We start from the raw sequence: 19,173 nt of genomic DNA, 5'->3' as shown, positions 1-19,173 counted from the left end.
TGCGTGAACTATCTCGAACGACGATGATCGCAAGTAGTACATAATATTAATTCGCCATGATTTTATTTATTGAAGTGAAAATCGTTGTGATTTGAAAGTAGATTAAACGAAAGAGCGACAGTAAAAGGAGCAGACACATAAGTTCATAAATATTCAACATGGGAGATAATGAGATAGGAAACATTAGGTATACAGTGTTTAGGTACCAGGCGATCATAGTTGAAGCATAGATTGTCTTATGTATGACGCGAGTATACCTTAATATATTCTGACGTCATGCGCACGACGTAGACACCAGGAGAACATAAATATCGTAGCGGTGGTAGTAATGTCTTTAATAGCGGTTGAAATCATGTGTCTTCCTAGCAACACGTACCAGGACTTCATATTATGCAATTTAGAGGCTCATGCACAATGCAAGTTTCACTTCTGACATGACGTTTACGTTGTACGCACGCAATTTTTTTCTTCTGTTAACATCTCCATTTTATTTAGTAAACATTTGTAGCAAACGTGACTTTAATTTGAAGCAACTAATTAATAACTTGAATATATAATAACATAGTATTTTCATTATACTTTCATACAGTTACATTTTTATTTTAGTTAACCCGACGTTTCAAGACCTTTCCAGATCTCGTTTTTGCATCTGCAGTCCCCTTGAAAACGAGATCTAGATAGGTCTTGAAACGTCGGGTGATTACTTAAACTAATCTTAGTTGAACTGTTTAATATTGAAATTGTTAAACTTGAGAAAAGCTTATGTTATTTTATGTATATTAATATGATAATGATGGTTATTTGTTAATAAAATCTATTATTAATTATAAAATATAATTTATTCTTAGTTATAATTCATGAATATGTGCATTAGAATTTTGTGTGTATACATTATTAGTATCATTATTTAATTATATAAAAGTAACATTTGGTTAGAGTGAGAGAGGAGGAGCCTGCCAACCGCTACTGTATGCGTGAGAGAAAGGGAAGCCGACAGGAGCCGTAACGCGTCACGTTACGAAGAAATTTTCACTTCAATAAATACCAAATCAACGGTTAAATACCTATTCAATAACTGTATACATTTTATGTTTAAGTTCCATTAATACTAAGATTTAAAGTTATAGCACCCTTGAGGTCAGACTCAGGTCATTAAGCGACAAGTCCAACGGAAATATGCGGACACACCTGCCTTGTGTTCGCCACATAATTTTACGTTAGCTTACAAATATAAGTATTCTGAATTTATATTATAAGCTTCGAAGGGTTAATTTAAGCATAAATAGCATTTTAAAGTGAAACTTTTATTACATCGTCTCAAACTTTTTCGTCTGTGTGTTGCATGTCGCGTGACGGTTGGGCAGCGCCTATAGTTCGCATATTGGATGCAATTGCGTTCGGGTGGAAGAGTAGGTTCGAACCCCACACACTTGATAAAGTTTTTTTTATTTTATGAAAATGTAAAGCATAATATATAAATTTGTTTTTTTTTTCAATGCTGATTTTAATACCTAGTTATTTTGTGAAAAATGTTTCACTTGCATCGTGGTTTCATAAAACCACACAATTGCTTTTTTTTTGTTATAATGTAATTGCTGAGTGTAGGAGAGGAATGATTCTCCTTTAAGAAGAGAAAGAGATACGAGTATATGATTAAAAACTAATATTTCGTAATTATTTCTAACGCTGTGACAGTTGGCTCGTGGAGACAATGAGATATAAGTACAAGACATACGAGACATACGATACATAATAGCTTTAAGGGTGTAATGTAAACATTTAAATATATATTTAAATGTTTATAAAAAATGACTCTGTCGTAAATCGTATTACTCCACAGCTTAATATCTAAGTGATCGGACAGCCTTGGACTAGATTATGATTATTTTATAGTGATAGAAATGACTGTACAGTATTGTTTATTTTTATTGAAAAGAGAGCAAAAAAAGGATGCTGGGAGTGTTTCTTGCGCCACTTATTCTCTCTCAGAGCGCTATTTGTTTCCGAAACGGTTGTAGTATCTAGTATTTTAGAAATGACATCAAAAAGTATTCTAAAGGAATCAAGTTTGAGAAAATATTTGCCTTTTATGCCTTTTAATGTAATGAAGTTTATACAAAGAACTATCAACTATAATATTTTGGTTAGTTCGTTAGTTGATAAATCGATCACTCAGCTTTCTTGGTATACTGAAAAGTACAATTTACAATTTAAATTCATGTTAAGTTTGTCTTACTTTAGGTATTACAAGCTGTTACCCGCGACTTCGTCTACATTACACAACTAGTGTAACCATATTAGTTGATAACTAATGCTGCCATATTGAATATATACCAAAAAAATCAAGTATTAGGACTCATTGTTGAGGCGTTCATACGAAACTTATCGTTTGACCATTTTTGCTCTGGCTACGAGTATATAATAGTTATTTATTCAACAAGTGAGCAAAGTTATTTTTGCTGCGTGAGTGCCGACTTTAAATCACGAATTGGCGAAGAAGTCTAGAATTGAATTGAACTCGCTACGCTCGTGATTCTAATATAGACTACTGAGGTAGTGAGTGATTTAAAGGCACGAGACAAAAAAAATTTGCTTTCGTGTGAAACATACAACTTTTCACCTCGACTAGCGAGAAAAGTGTTATAATATTTAACAGTGTTTATATTTAACGTATAAATTTTTGTGACAGTGAGATAATACTCGTACGCTAGGCTAAAATGAATTTCCGAACGCACTGGATCGCATTGTTTATTTTTTTGATTCCCGGATGTATGGTAGCAATAGTGCCCCTTTTCGTGCTGGAGAGGTGAAAAAAGATTTTTCCATTTTTCATATTAATATAATATAGCATTTGACACTACTAAATAACGTGGCTTACTATTGGTAGCATTGGCATCCCCTACAATCTTACAAATTGTAGCTCGTTTTAATATTAGTATAGTATGTACAAGTATACATATAAGATAAACCGATTTTAGTACAGTACCATATGTTCTCTCTTAATCTCTATATTAATAAATTAAAATAAACTTGTTCGGAAATGTGTTTATTATAAGCGATGAACAAACTTAATATAGAAATGCTAAATTGCACCCGCACCATGTTCAATTCTGGGACTCTTTCGAACCACGCGTTTTGAAAGAAAATTTCTTGCCTCGCACAGGCACCTTGTGGAATCAAAAATCGGCTGCAGTTTTCCTGAATCAAAACGACTTAGGGACCTTCATGATAAGGCCATACTACCAAGTTTAAGACTGGCAACTTATAAGTTTTATGGAAAAGGAGGACAAACGAGCGTACGGGTCACCTGGTATTAAGTGATCACCGTCGCCAACATTCCACACCGGAGGAATCGCAGGAGCGTTGCCGGCCTATAATGAAGGTGTACGCGCTTTTTTTGAAGGAATAGGTTACTTCAAAAAAGTGATTTCCATTTCAGCCCTTTGTACCTGCGATATATTGGGAGTTATAATTATCGATACATAGTTTTTTTACTTGTTAGCACAAATAACTGAAGTGTTCCGGAGAGCTGTTTCACCTGATTCCTGCGGCCGAATATCACCTTCGCATGACACGCTACAAATTGATATCATCCCCACCATCTGTATATATGGCGTTCCTCCACAAAGCGGTTTTCAAGGATCTTTCTTCCACGTACAACAAAGCTGTAGAATAAGGTTCCTTGTGTGGTGTTACCAGGACAATACTACATACCTACCTTCAAAAAAGCCCGTACACCTTCCTTTAAGGCGGGCAACACTCCGGTTGTGTGTTGTGTGTTTCAAAGAAACACTGCACTAGGAAGAAGAAGAAACTCATCTCTTGATCCCTGGTCCTACAGATGTCCATGGGTGGTTGCCTCACTACTTTCCATCACATTAGCTTCTGGCCCCCTCTTATATTTTTTTTTTAGATATAATAAGCAATTAGTTATAATGAGATCATATTTTGACCTATCATTCCTATGGAAAAGTCCATTATGTCCAGATTTATGACATTGATTTCTTATAAAGATCAATGTCATAAATCTACATACCAATAATACATTAATAATGATTCAATTATGTAAAATAGTACAAAATTTTAATGAAATAAGTCCAACTAGAACATGAAAATTTTCAAGTTACCGCTCGTAAAACTCAAAGTAAATCTCAATTCTTCAAACTATATGTAACTTTTACAAGACTTGTTCATACATATTAATTATATTTAAATACAGAATAGTAATACAAATTTCTAGTTCTTCTGATTATAATATAATCTATAAACAGCACTAGATAAATATCAAGCAAAGAAGCATTTTTTAATTCCTAAATAACAACATTTATTATCTTTACCCCTCACATTATTTCAGTCAACGCACTCGTGATGTATTTTAGGCAATTAATATTAAATATAAAACACTTTTAAACTATAAAATGATTTATTGAAGATCGCTTTCTATTCATGTCCTCTACTATTACAAACTCCTGATTTTAATCACAAATCAACTGTTATTTTAAAAAGTCTAAATCCCAAAGTAACACAAACAGTTTACGATAGCACACTCGAGTTTCCTGTTAACAAAAACGTATATAGTTAGAAGTGTGCAGGCAGTAAGCCACACGAGGGTAAAGGTAATAGAGCTGATAAATTGGCTGCCTTGTTAATTAGAAACGGTCTTGATTATCAAGCATTTAGTTTTTACAAGTTAATTAAAAATTCTCGATTTAAGTTTTAAGTTAACTACTAGCGGATCTGACAGACGTTATCCTGTACACACGTCTTAAATTTGAAAAAACGGTCCAGCCGTTTTATGGAGTTCACACACATACACTAGGGCAGGAGAATTATAATTATATGGACTGTATTGAGAATCTAAACCATTCTCGAATTCAATGAAACACACAAAAAAAATCATCAAAATCGGTACAGTGGATTAGGAGGTAGTTCAAGTGTGGATCTAAAACATTCTCGAATCAACCTGAAGACACACAGAAAAAAAGCCGTTTAGGAGGAGTTCACTCTCAACACACGTACAGAAGAATTATATATTTAAAGATATATAAAGATTTCAGAATTCTTTGGGCAAGAGTTATAGAGCACGGCAATACTTCAAGCTGGCCCACATTCTAGCGCTGTACAAAGCGCAGGTCCGGCCACATATGGAGTATTGCTGTCATCTCTGGGCTGGCGCACCCCAGTATCAGCTCGACCCATTTGACCGCGTGCACACAGCAGAACAGCTCGGATTGTCTGTGAAAAAAAACCCAGTGCTCTTTGAACAGCTTAATCACTTGGCGTTGTAGATACTTTAATTTACTAGGTGCCTTTTATCGCATCCATTATGTCTTCTGCCGCCAAATGCCACCTTCGCATGACATGCCAAAACTTAGGATATCATCCTGGTAGTGTGGCGTTCTTTCTTCCACGTACAACCAAGCTGTGAGTACCTTGTGTGGGTACCTTGAAATAAAGCACGTACACCTTCCTTACTTGGTTCAGCAGCGCTCCTTTCTTTCGATTGTTCTGGTGTTGCAAGAGAACGTAGACAGCGATAATCACCTGATGAACAGTGGTCATCACTGTCCACATTCTGCGCCGCCTTTCAGGAAATTGAGTGTTTCTTTGATGGTCCCCATGTCGGATCGTTCTGAAAACACCTCGCAAGGATGGTAATCCATAGCAGCAGTTTTCCCGAACCAAAACCACTCATGTACCTTCAAGCATAGAGCATACCCAACATGAAGGCCGGTATTGCATCCCTCGACCCCTGGTCTTATGGATGTCCATAGACGGTTACTTCACCATAACGTGAGCCTCTTCCCTGTTGCCCCCTCTTATATAAAAAAGTTTCGTTGTATGTGGAAGAAAGTTTCTAGAAAACCGCTCTGAAGAATAACGCAACACATCTAGATGATAGCTATTTGTTGACCGTGTTCTTGTTCTCTCAATGTTATTTCATTCTGTTTATGGAAGATGAAGTATAGAATGATGATCTTTGGTGAGCCATAGTTTATACTGTCAACTGTTATCAGTTTACCAGTGGGAGGCTCCTTTGCATAGGATGCCGGCTTGAATATGTATACCACAGCGGCGCCTATTAATGCCGTGAAGCAGTAATGTTTAAGCATTACTGTGTTTTGGTCTGAAGGGCGCCGTAGCTAGTGAAATTGCAGGGCAAATGAGACTTAAAATCTAATGTCTCAAGGTGACTTATTGTAGTTCCGCGCAGAATTTTTGGGTTTTTCAATAATCCTGGGTGGCTTTGCGTTGTTATGGGCAGAGCGTATTAATTACCATCAGCTGAACGTCCTGATCGTCTCGTCCATTACTGTCATAAAAAAACGAGTAAGTATTCAACTAAGCTATGCAAAAGGAAAAGTTATGCATAATATATCCACCTACCGGGGTTAAATGCAGGCTGCTTTTTTTTATGGAATGGGAGAACAAACGAGTGTACAGGTCACCTGGTATTAAGTGATCACCGCCGCCGACATTCTCTTGCAACACCAGAGGAATCACAAGAGCGTTGCCGGCCTTTAAGGAAGGTGTACGCGCTTATTTTGAAGGTACCCATGTCGTAACGTCCCGGAAACACCGCACAAGGAAGCTCATTCCACAGCGTTGTAGTACGAGGGAGAAAGCTCCTTGAAAACCGCACTGTGGAGGACCGCCACACATCCAGATGGTGGGGATGATATCCTAACTTGCAACGTGTCGTGCGAAGGTGGAATTTGGCGGCAGTAATCAGGTTAAACAGCTCTTCGGAACACTCCCCGTGATAAATGCGGTAGAAGACACACCATGAAGCAACGTCTCTACGCAACGCCAAGTGATCTAGCCGTTCACAGAGCACATGACGTTGGAAGTTGAGCGACCATAAGGTGAGCGACCTGTCCATTTTTCCCCCCTAGGTAATTGAGCGAAGCGGAGCGGAGCTCCCACTGGGTGACTCCAATTGATTTCTGTGTTAAATTGTTTCTCGTCCATTTCTATACAGATTTAAAAAAATTTTAAACTCATAGAAAGCTTCCGAAATTTTCTAGGTTATTGGCGAGACAGGATTTTGAATTTCGATTTGATTCAATTATTACAATAAGAAACAAACATTATTATTCTAAATTAGCACGCGCTATTTATATTTTTATTTAAAAATTGAGTCAATTGATCAAATCGCAATAAGTTTCAATTGTAACACTGCCATCCTTTGATCATATTCGAAATTTCATTCGTTTAGTTTACCTCGCTTGACTCAAATAAACGAGGCGGCGAAGCGGTACGATGAGCGACTTCCTTGTAGAGAAAATAGCTGACGATGGTTCATGGTTAAAATAACTGCAATTAACTTCAGACAAGTACAACATTTTCAAAATTAACATCTTAAAATAATTGTACAAAAAGTCAAGCCGGTTTCCACTGGACCACTAACCCTGTCATTAAGACAGCGGACAGAAGCTTCAGTAATTACAGTACCTCGTGCAGCTCAATTTTACGTGAATACTGAAATACGAGCATCCTTGAGAAAGGTTAATTTATAGCGAATTCTTTGATTACACTGGCTAACGAATTTTATCTTGATATTTTGAAATAGGTCGCAGATTCCAGCGGTAATTAATTTTAGGATGAACAAATTTTTCACGACTCTTTTTAATTCCAACTTCGCTTTTATGTTAGACAATTTTTATAAGCCTGTAAAGTACTTCAAATTATATCATTGAATAAACTCGTTTAACTGAAATATTGTCAATTGAGTAACTAGCTTAATGAGTTTCTTTGGTTTGAAGATATTTTATTAAAGCAAATAAAGTTTCAACTTGGAATACGTTTGTTTTTAATACAGAAATAATTCTTTTGATAAATTCCTACTTTATGCTAATTGGTAAGAAATATAAATCGAGCGATCTGCGCAATGGTAGTTCAGCTACAAATTTAACATCTCGTTCAATTCATGAAATAATTTGCTCTTATTTTAAAGGTATAAAGCTAGCCTTTATATTCGTAAATAGGGAATTAATTATACAATTTTAAATTGTACCAAAATTTTTATTGAAACCGCGTCTCTCGAGTTCCGTTCCAGTGTTTTAGTGTGAATTAAATGTTACTTTATGGTTTCTTTGTATAGTTTGGTCAGTTTTCGGCAGCTGTTAGTCCTCCTATCTAAGATAATTTATTTATTTATTTATTAGGAAGCCAACGTGCATACAACTATCTTAATCTATAGATACATTTAAAAATTCTTTTATAATGTTGTATACTCCACTTACAGGCTAACTCGACATGCTTAATAGTATTATATACATCCTTTGTTAAACTAAATCTTTTGAAAACAATTTTTGAAAATTTTTTACTAATTAAAGCCACAAGCAAAAGGCTGATAAAACATAATAACTATGATCTTACTTAATAACCAAGAAAAACTAAAGAATAAAACAATAACTACGAACAATGAGTAACCATCTTGCAGTACTTTCATAATTTTTTGACTTCTTTTTTAAAACATGGGGCAGAGTGCTGAAAAATATCTATACCAGCTCTTTTAACCAAGTTGTTGTAGGTGACAACTATTCTATACACAGGGGCGGATCTGCCTAGGTACGATCTAGTTAATCTAGGCCTGAACTTTAGTTTTTTGATAACATGTGACCTAGCATTACGCTTTGGTACCGCCAATTGAACCCTACTAAACAGATTTGGGCAATTGACCCCTCCATCTATAACATTTTTTAGGAAAGAGAGATCAATTAAGTCCCTGCGATCAGACAGTGACGACGCTTTATAAAATTTTTAAAGATCAGCGTAGGTGTTAACCTTTTATGTATTTTATCCTTGTACGCTAGGTGCCGTAAGAACTTCTTCTGGACTCTCTCTACCCTATTCTTATGTATTTGATAATATGGGTTCCATGCAATAGAACAGTATTCAAGTCTGCTTCGAACAAGCAAATTAAAAAGTGCTAGTTTAGTAGAAGACTTTCTAAATGCCTTTGTATTCCTGATGATGAATCCCAACAATTTTAGTGAATTTTTAACTATATTGTCAATATGAGGTATAAAGCTTAATTTATAATCTACGATCATGCCAAGATCTTTTATTTGATTTACTTTTTCTAAAATGTTGTTTTTGATACTATAATCGAACTCAACATTTTTAATTTTTCTGCAGAAGGTTATGCTTTTGCATTTCAAGTGATTTAATTTTAAATTATTGAGATGGCACCAATCAGAAAGTCTATCCAAGTCCCTTTGAATATGAATTGAATCACATATGTCATTAATCTTACTGTACATCTTTATGTCATCAGCATATATTTGGAACTGACAGTACTTGAAACATTCAATAATATCGTTTATGAATATTCCAAATAACAAGGGCATAAGATTGGAGCCCTGTGGTACTCCTGACATATTGGTCTGTACTTTGCTATGTCTATTCGATCCCCACTTTTGAATACGGGAACTACCCTGGCTCTTTTCCAAATACTTGGGAATTCACCGTCACACAAAGATTTGTTAAATATTAGCAATAACGGTTCTGCTAGGAAACAGAACAACGTTTAGCAAATATGGGTATGTCGTCTGGTCCGGGCCCTTTATTAACATCAAGGCCTTTTAATTGTTTTATAACATCAATTTTAGTTATGTTGATACTGCCTAATTGTGAGTTATGTATGGAATGTGTATTAATAGATGGTTCTGTTTTTAATATTTTGTCTGAGGTCATGTACATATTTGAAAAGTGATTTGCGAATTGATTGCAAATATCCAGCCATCAGTGAATGAGTAACCATTAAAAGACATAAGAGCAGGATAGTCACATTTATTATTACGCTTTTGTTTTAAGTATGCGTACCGTAACTAAAAAATCTGAAATTCTGCGTGTAGACAAAAATATTTCTGGTCACATGATCTGAACTAAATACATGAATGTCATTCAATTTAATCCATTGAAAGTATAATATAAGCTCACGCTTCTCATTATTGTAATTTCTTTAAATAATAATCTTAATTAATTTCTAAAGTATTATTGTATTTTGTATCGTGTAATTAATGTATTATATAGTATCAGTGTTTGTGTAAGTTCTTTATATATTATGTAATACTTCTTAAAATGGCGTATTATAAATAGTGAAAAAGTATTGGTGTTTTTCTGAGTAAGGTACTGTACCCAAATTAATTCAGTAACATTATATTCGTATCCCATACGCTAAAGAGCCACTGCCTGTTAGAAACCTATGTAAACAGGCCAGGTTTACTACTTTAGTGTGCATGATAAGCTACGTCTAAAACTCGCGATTCTTATGTCACGTGAGTCTGATACGCTATCTCATTGGTTAATTTAGCGGAAACGTGGATCGCTGTGCTGATAATATGAACAATTCATTGAATGTGTACATGTCTACGGATATTGTACGTAAATGATGTGATGCAGTAAATATAGTGTTGTAAATATTTATGAGTTTCAAATTATAGTTAATGTGTATTTTTTAATTTCTTAGATAATTTATACGTTTAGATAGAGTCTCTTGTTAGACAACCGATAAAAACAGGCCAGGTTTAATAGTTTAGTGTGCGTGACAAGCTGCGTCTTACACTCGCGATTTGTATGACACTTTGTGTAATTGTGCATTGCTCAAAATAGAGGTAAACTGTCAACTTTTATTTCGAAGTTTTCACAGCTGTCTCAGTCTATCTAGGATCTAGAGATAAATTACTACCTTCTACTGTCAGTAATTAGCTGTCAATAATCTGAAGGTGTCCCCATATACCCGATAAGTCATTCTTATCGCCTTATATTGGGACGCGTGAATTGCAATTTCCATACAAACTTTATGTCGCTGATAAGCTATACGTCCTCCCATTGACAGACAGCGTGCACGGATTATCGACGGTAACTCACCTTGAGTTACCGTCGATAAGTTTACTGGGACAGAAAAGTCAACGATAGTTACGATTTTTATCTCAAGTAAGAGACAAACTGAATATTGGGAACGGCCGTAAATGATCTAAGCCTTCTGTATCCTTGGCACTAGTTGTGAAGGTGTTCCGTTGTGCCACATCTCTAGTAGTGACATTTCGAGACCACAATCTGGATATCACGTATTTGGTTAGTGTGTGTTGAATTAACAACGTGTTGAATTCCGCCATTTTTAACAAGCCCTTAACATTTCACTTCGACACAAATGATGACGTGAAATAACACTAAAAGTGAGTCAGTTGATTTCAAGAAAACAACACTTAAGATCAATTTCCTTAATCAAACTGAATAAAAATTTAAATTTTCGTTCACGTAATTAAGTACAAAAAATTTTGGCGACGCTTAAAATATTAAAAGAGGTTCAATCCGTTTATAAAATTTTTATGAAAATTTAAAAGGCTTTAAACAATAAGGCCGTAATTAATATCGGAGTTAGGTATACAATTTTGTTGATGAGTGTCCATTTCATAACTGGGCACGATTGAAACGCTCCGGATAAAGGACATGTGCGAAAAATTATCACCAATAATATTATAAATGTGAATGTAAGTTTGTTTTTTACGCTTTTGCGCTGGAGCTACTGAACCGATTTTGATGAAACTTGGTATGGTGATAGACTAGAGCTTGGGAAAGGACATAGGCTTCATATTATCCCGGAAAAAATCCATGATTCTCGCGGGATTTGTGAAAAACTGAAATTCACGTCGATGTGCTATAACTATACTAATAGCAGGATTAGTTTGCCATAGTAATCTTCCTCGAAATTAGATTCATATAATATGTTGGGAACGGGAGCGAAAACGGGACCCGGAACTGGAATAGGACATGAGATAATCTTCGATTCCAAACTTGCTTATTATTTTTAAAAACCCTTTATCTACGCGGACGAAGTCGGGGGCATCAGCTAGTATATTTTATAAAAAAGAAGTGTAATAATTTGTTTTTTAAAATTGCGCGCTGTGGAATGATCTACTGTAATATAATGAAATACGCCATAGTTGTTTTACGGCCGCTGTTCTAATTAATACTGTCTTATTCATAATGACTTAGCGGAGATTTAAAACATCGCTAATATACGCTTGTGAAAAAAATGGTATTCATAATCGCATATTAGAGTTAAAACGTGTTCTCGAAAGTGAAGTTGATTTTTACACGCTCTTATTATCTTCACTTGTATATATGTTTGTTTGTAACCAACTCATTTAAGCGCGAATTTGACCCACGTTAAACTCCCAGATTTCGTTCAAACTACGTAGATTTATTGAGGACCGATGACAATACATTATTATTTATATAATTCTCATCTATAGTCTATAAGGCAGTAATTGATGTTAATTTTAAATTTCAACCATTGTCATTATAGATTTATCTAATATTAGGAAATTTTCGAATACCAAAAAGAATTTTCTGATCAACAATGCAAATAATCCAAACGAAAAGTAGGAAGTACTTTCTATTTCTTTTAATTTTTTTTAACTACTATTAATTATTTATGTTACATCACATTTACAGGTTAAAATGAGTGCATTTAAATCAAGTCAAATAATCAGTGAGTTAAATAAAATATATTTCATTAACAATTATTCTGTTAAAAAAGTCAATAATAACATTAAATAAAATCGTTTCAGGCCGCGTGTTTTTATTATCTAAAGTACCACAAAGCGGACCATCTTAATTAATATGAGCATTCAATTCACTGTTATTTAATTATTATTTATTAAAAAAAACTAAGACACGACTGGATATCGATTATACTCGTGACAATATTGTTGACATATTTCACAATTATTATTCTGACACAGATTCAGGATTGGTCTCCGCTGCGCTCCAACTAGATACCGCTGGCGTAGTCGCAAAGTGCGGCAACTAGTACTACGCCCAAGTGTATTAGTAACGTAGTCAAGCCAGTCTCGAACAATGTGTGACGTTGAAGTGCCACATGTTCTGTTAAACTTTGCTAATAATTGAAACTAAAATGCGTACTAAAACTTTTGTAAAAATAAAACTACAAGAAATAAGAAAGACACTGGGATCACATATCATCTGTAAGTATTTAGTATTTTATTAATTTCAATGTAAAATAATTAATTCAAAGATGCCATTAAGTGTCAAGATGCCACGCACACAAGCAACTAATAGTTACCGTAATGAAAAGCTATTGTTCTCAGGTGGTGCGGTATCTAGTTGGAGCACAGCGGAGACCAATCCTTAATCTTAGTTCTGAAAGTTATATAATGATGATGCACTTTGCAATTTTAGATATGTTTTTGTCATGACACTTGGATCTCCTTAACTCTATTCAAATTTTCAATTTGAAATGCCACCCAGTTTGACGGTAGTGACAACTGCTATGGCCTTCAGGGTAAAAAAGAGCTTTGGCACAAGGGAACAAATGCATCTACATCCTCATGTACACTTGTACAAATAATAAATTTAACTGTTGAAAAAACAATTAACAAAAAAACAACCGACTACAAAAAACGTCTTTTTAGTGCATTTTATTTGTTTTGGAATAGTTTTTTTGAAGTCAGTAGTTTTTTTTGTACATTTTTTATTACTTATAGCAAATATAAGACTTTTATGGTTTTCTCATAAATACCATTGTTGGATCTAGACCAAATTACAATGAGACCAAACGGTAAGCACCAGCTTTCTAATAAAAAAAATTATCAAAAAATGGGTGAATGCGTGGGTGGGATCGCGACACGACATACTATATATGTAAATCTTCCTTGAGCTTCAACGAATCTATTACAAAAGATTTCATTGAGATCGGTCGAATAGTTTAGGAGTTATTAGGGAACATACAAACATACATTCTCTTTTATATATATAGATATACAGACACATTATCGCATAATATAATAGAGTATTTGGTCCCTACACAAGGCATTGCCTGTCCTGTAAGGCAAACAATTTACATTCTATGGTTACTATGCATTCGTTTGAGTAACAATTTTTTTTTTATTTAAAATTTATTATAATACAGCTTTGTGTCCAAAGCTATTTTCTATTTGCTTCCCGATGTGTCGAGAGCCAATGGGCTATCATTGGACTACACAGGTCCTGGTCCACCACCTGGAGGATGCTGTTACCAAAGCTACGCAATCTTTCCCAGAAGGAAGATATACGAGCTCTGATGACAGCAAAGGAATCGGTCATTCCCGCCTCGGCAAACATGCTCGACGCGCTGCAGTACCGCGGTAATTTCATAAGAATGCGATATGCATCATTATATTGCAATCTTATGGTGCTGAAGGCCGCCCTCTTGTACCAGTACCATAACTGGCAGGTATAGAAACACTGGGAGTATGCCCTGAAGAGGGTGCCCTTCACTTCATCACTGCATTTAGCAAATCTGCGCGCGAGCATGTTGCACCGAACCTATGTATGTGTATATGTGTGTGAGTGTGAGTGTCTGTATAATCAAGTATTCATAAAATATTATGTGAATGCTAAAATAGTCATAATGAGTTGAAGCAAATGTAAAAATAACAGAAACATCGTACAAAAATTAGATCTTTTGAATAATAAAACGCTTGAAGAATAATTTAATAGGTAACAGCGCAACTCAGTAGGAATATTAAAAAAATTCTTAAATCCACTTCACAGATCACAAATTTGAATGCTTTAAGCGTCCATAAAAAATCACATTCCGAAAGTAATCTTAAAATTGCGTTGTAAAAAGGACGTAGTCGTATAACCGTTATGACTTCATTTTATACAATTCGGAAAATATATGGGCTTATAATGAGATTTAGGAAATGTCATCTCGGCTTTCTCTTTCTGATTAAATTATAATACGAGCCTGGCCACCCTTAGGGTGCGAACACGTACTCAGGAAGTGACGCGTGACGTTAAACTCCTAAGAGATTTTGATGAAGGGACAGTAAGAGACAGAATACGCAATTAACAAAAATTCACAAAATATTTATAAATCATAAAAGTTATAGATCGTTTTATGCAGCTTTTAATAAAATTCATTTTTAATGATATATTATTCATCTAAATGAATAAACAATCCATATAGGAATACGTCACTTATAGTCAGTTCTTTTATCTTTATGTCTTTCTATATTTAAATTATGTATAAGTACTTGATTCGATTATATCATATAATATAAGCTTCATAATAATTGCATGCTGTATCTGCCTTAAAAGATAATGGATTTAGCATTGACTTCAGATTAAATTTGTATTGTTGCTTCAATTAAGGTTTAGATCACTGAAGGATTGAATATATAAATAAATATGCGTTTAGCTTTCTATATACCTTTTTCTTATACCTCTCACGTACACGTGGAGATATGTCTTTATATTAACATTATAACAATATCTTCTCACTCCACATAAAAATCTATTATCATTTAATTTGGCCAATAAAAGGATCATAACTATAACTTTTACGAGTTTGTACGGAGGCATATTATATATTGGCATACAATAACATCAACAGCAAATTGTAAGTTATATTATTTAAATATTTTTGAAGTGTAAACCTCATTATCTTTTCTTTTTTCTCTCTGAATGACACTGAGCTGTAACGCTCAGCTACGTTGCAGTCATTCGGGTACAGTCTGGTGTCAATCAAAACATAAATTAATAAATCTAGTACAAAAAAGATTTTATTGCGGATTAGTAAGCTCGTATTGATCCTTCAATTGTGTGGTCTATAAATTCGAGCACTCAAAAATAAAATATTCTCCGTATTTATAATTCTTCGTCGCATTCTTCATTTCTTAAGGTCGTGTCCGTAATTCAAGGTTTTCGTAACGTTGGTCAATAAAACCTTCCACTCCTTTCGGTCCTCGGCATTCCTTATTGCGGTCATTATAAGTGGAAGGCCAGTGAGTGTCTTGATCTGATCGGACCAGCGGCTAGGTGGTCGTCCGCGTGGTATTTTGTCCTCCATCTTGCATAGTCATACTATCACTTTGTCTAAATTACTGGGAAGGCAATGTGGCCAAAATACCCTGACATCTTTTGATAGCAAATTGTGGAAATCTAGTGCCAATGTGAAGTTCCTCCAAGATAGACTTTTTAATTTTCTCAGCCTTCCACGGTTAGCGAAGCATCTTTCTCCGACACTACATGTCAAATCCGTCAATTGTTTTGTCTCTGCCACTGTCCACACTTGAGAGGCATAGAGGAAGATTGAGAAGACTAAGGTATTCACGAGTCTCTTTTTGGTTATATTAGAGATCTTCCTGCTTCGCCAAATTCATATCAGCTAACTCATCGCACCTTTGGCTTTTTGAATTCTTCTTCTGATATCGAGTTCAATCCCTCTCTTGTCCGAAAGTAAGGATCTAATGTCACAAAATAGCTTACATATTCCAAATCCCGCAATCCGTTCGCAAGTCCTAGCGAGTTCACTGGCTATGTGGGTAACCATAACTTTTGATTTTGACTTACTAATACTTAAGTTTGAGTCCACTCTCCAGTTCTAATCTGCGGAACAGTTGAGCTAGTTCCTTTTCAGATGGTGCAAGGAGTGTTGTGTCCACGTATAAGGTTGGTTATCTCAGGTAATTCCTCTCTCCTATCCATCTAGGGCTCTTTTCATGATAATACATTGGACTTCAAAAGTAAGTATCACACTTTTAAAATTGGGATAACGTTATAAGTTCACAAGATATACTTTCGAAATAAAAAGGACTCCAAAGAGAATTTAATTTTGTACATAAAAACTTTATAGTCGGTAACCTTCTTTAAAGAATTGGCTGAAAAAAAACTTCAAAAACAAAACCATTCCTTTTTCAAAGTGGACGTTTCTGAATTACAATTTTACCATTCACATTCTTCTTTCTGTTTTAAATTTTTTTCAAGATCGATGGGTCTTGTTTTAAAAATTTATGCTAATAAGCTCATAACATTTATTTATCATGCCTCTTTCAGTTGAAGAATGTGCTAAGATCATGGCTTTTCTGGAACTAGGCATCAGTATGCGTCGCACTGCAAGAATGGTGGGTGTGACGGTACGAACGGTCTAGAAGGTAAAGCGAAGGTACGAAGAGACTGGACATCATCTGAGGAGACCTTGTAATGACAGACTCTAGTGTACCAGTGCCCGAGAAAATCGTTATATTAAATAATATAACGATTTTCTCGGGCACTCCAACTGTGTTAAGAAAGAAATCGCCACCAAAATGCAGTTGAAGTCCAGCAACAGCTACTTCAGACCCGGAGGGACTACATTAGTGACAGTACAGTGAGAAGAAGACTTGCTGAAGCAAATTTGAAATCCCGAAGACCAGCAAGTGGCCCAAAACTCGAGAGACAGCATCGAGTAGCGAGACTGCGATACGCCCGTGAACACATGCAGTGGGATGAAGAAGAATGGTCAAGAATTTTATTTGCAGAAAATGGAGACTCCATTTTCCCTTTACACTTCTGATGGAAGGCGAAGTGTTTACAGGCGACCTGGTGAGCGATACCTTCAAGCCTGCATCTCAGAAAGAGTCCAATACGGTGGAGGCAGTGTACATGTATGGGCTGGCATATCTTCAGAAGGTCGCACAGAGCTAGTAGCCATAGAAAATGGCACCCTCACTGGGCAAAGATATGCTCAAGAGATTCTCAATGATTATGCAGGGCCGTATTTAGCAAATATGGGTGATGGATCGATGCTGATGGATGATAATGCCCGACCACACACGGCTCATATCGTACAAGAGTATATTCAGAAGGTCGGTATCAGCGTGATGGCTTGGCCATCAAGAAGTCCTGATCTCAACCCGATTGAACACGCCTGGGATGAGCTTGACAGGCTAGTCAGAAATCGCAGACCACCACCTACTACCCTCAGGGCACTAAAGCAGGCCCTGCTAGAAGAATGGGAGAATATTACCCAACATCGACTCCGAAACCTAGTGTTCAGTATGCCAAACAAAGAGGAGGCAATACCAGTTATTAAAAATTAAATAACATGTAATACATTTTAGTTGATTTTTTTTACACTAAACTAAAAATGTCTATTTTCATTGTTTTAAATATAAATTTCAAAAATTTCAAGTTAAAAATGTTACTAATGTATAATTTTAGTTTCTAAGAATTAAAGCCTATAAAATTTGCAACAAAACGTTTTTAATCTTAAATCTCTATCTTCTATAGTTAAGAAAAAAATTTGTGATACTTACTTTTGCAGGCCAGTGTATATTCTCCATAGATATTAAAAAGAATAGGAGAGAAAATACATCCCTGACATACTCCCTTTTTCGGCTTGAAAGTTTCAGAGTTGACGTCGTTAACACTGACCATGGACTCGCTTTCTTGATATGGGATTGATACTAGAACTAGCGATGTTGGGATACGCCCATTTCTTGCAGTATTTTCCATAGACAATCTCACTGCGCGCAATCAAATGCTTTTGAGTAGTCGATGAAGCACATAAACATAGATATTTGAAGAAAGAAATTATCTCGACAGCTAACTTAAACAGCAATTTTATTTATTTAAATCGGATTTACACAATTAATCGTTGAATAATCGATGATCCGTGTGAGTGTTGTGAGTTCGCGATCGCGCCCTGTCTTTCACTGTACTGTTAGGTTGGTACCAAATCGATTAATCGTAAGTCGGTTTCAATAAATAAACTTAATACTGTCTCGCGAACGTTTTAATAATTTGATTTCTCAGTAGTAAATCACACAGTTAATTATGAAAGTGCGGATACAACTCATCCATAGCATTATCTTCAGATATATTATATGTATTGTCACTATTCAACTTCAAATATTTTTATTCAAAATAGGATGTGACATCACTTATTGAAAGTCAAAAAACTACCACCCATTCCCAAATTAATGCCTCAAAATGATTGTGCTCAATCTCGCTTCTTGTAGCTTGTGTTTACAACCTCTCCGCCTCTCCACGCGACCTTTTTTACTTACATAATGTAGTGTTATATTATGCATGACAAAAACTCCAAACATACTTGATCACTTAGCTTCATTATAATATCAAAATTAATGAGTGCTTTTAAAGCAATATTCTAACTTAAAGAAAAAGATAAGGGTCTAATCTTGGACGACGATACAACAGCGACGCGTCATTAACCACTGGGGTATATCGATCTTCATGCATCATTTTATATAACACTTTAAAGTGGGACCAGTTTTATCTGTGGAAGGCACATTTGCACGGGATACCGGCTAGATTACGGGTACCACAACGGCACCTATTTCTGCCGTGAAGAAGTGATGTGAAAGCATTACT

At 35.4% G+C, this 19,173-nt stretch overlaps 1 protein-coding gene across 1 annotated transcript in view; it reads left to right on the top strand.

Moving 5' to 3' along the window:
* LOC126965035 (acid sphingomyelinase-like phosphodiesterase 3a) overlaps positions 1–19,173 on the top strand; it is a 110,813-nt gene that overhangs the window by 30,801 nt on the left and 60,839 nt on the right. The gene's annotated exons all lie outside the window — the stretch shown is intronic.

Source organism: Leptidea sinapis, chromosome 6 (genome assembly GCF_905404315.1).
Source record: "Leptidea sinapis chromosome 6, ilLepSina1.1, whole genome shotgun sequence".
Taxonomy (NCBI): domain Eukaryota; kingdom Metazoa; phylum Arthropoda; class Insecta; order Lepidoptera; family Pieridae; genus Leptidea; species Leptidea sinapis.
The sequence above is the reverse complement of the archived record's forward strand: the minus strand, read 5'-3'. Positions and strand labels throughout refer to the sequence as shown.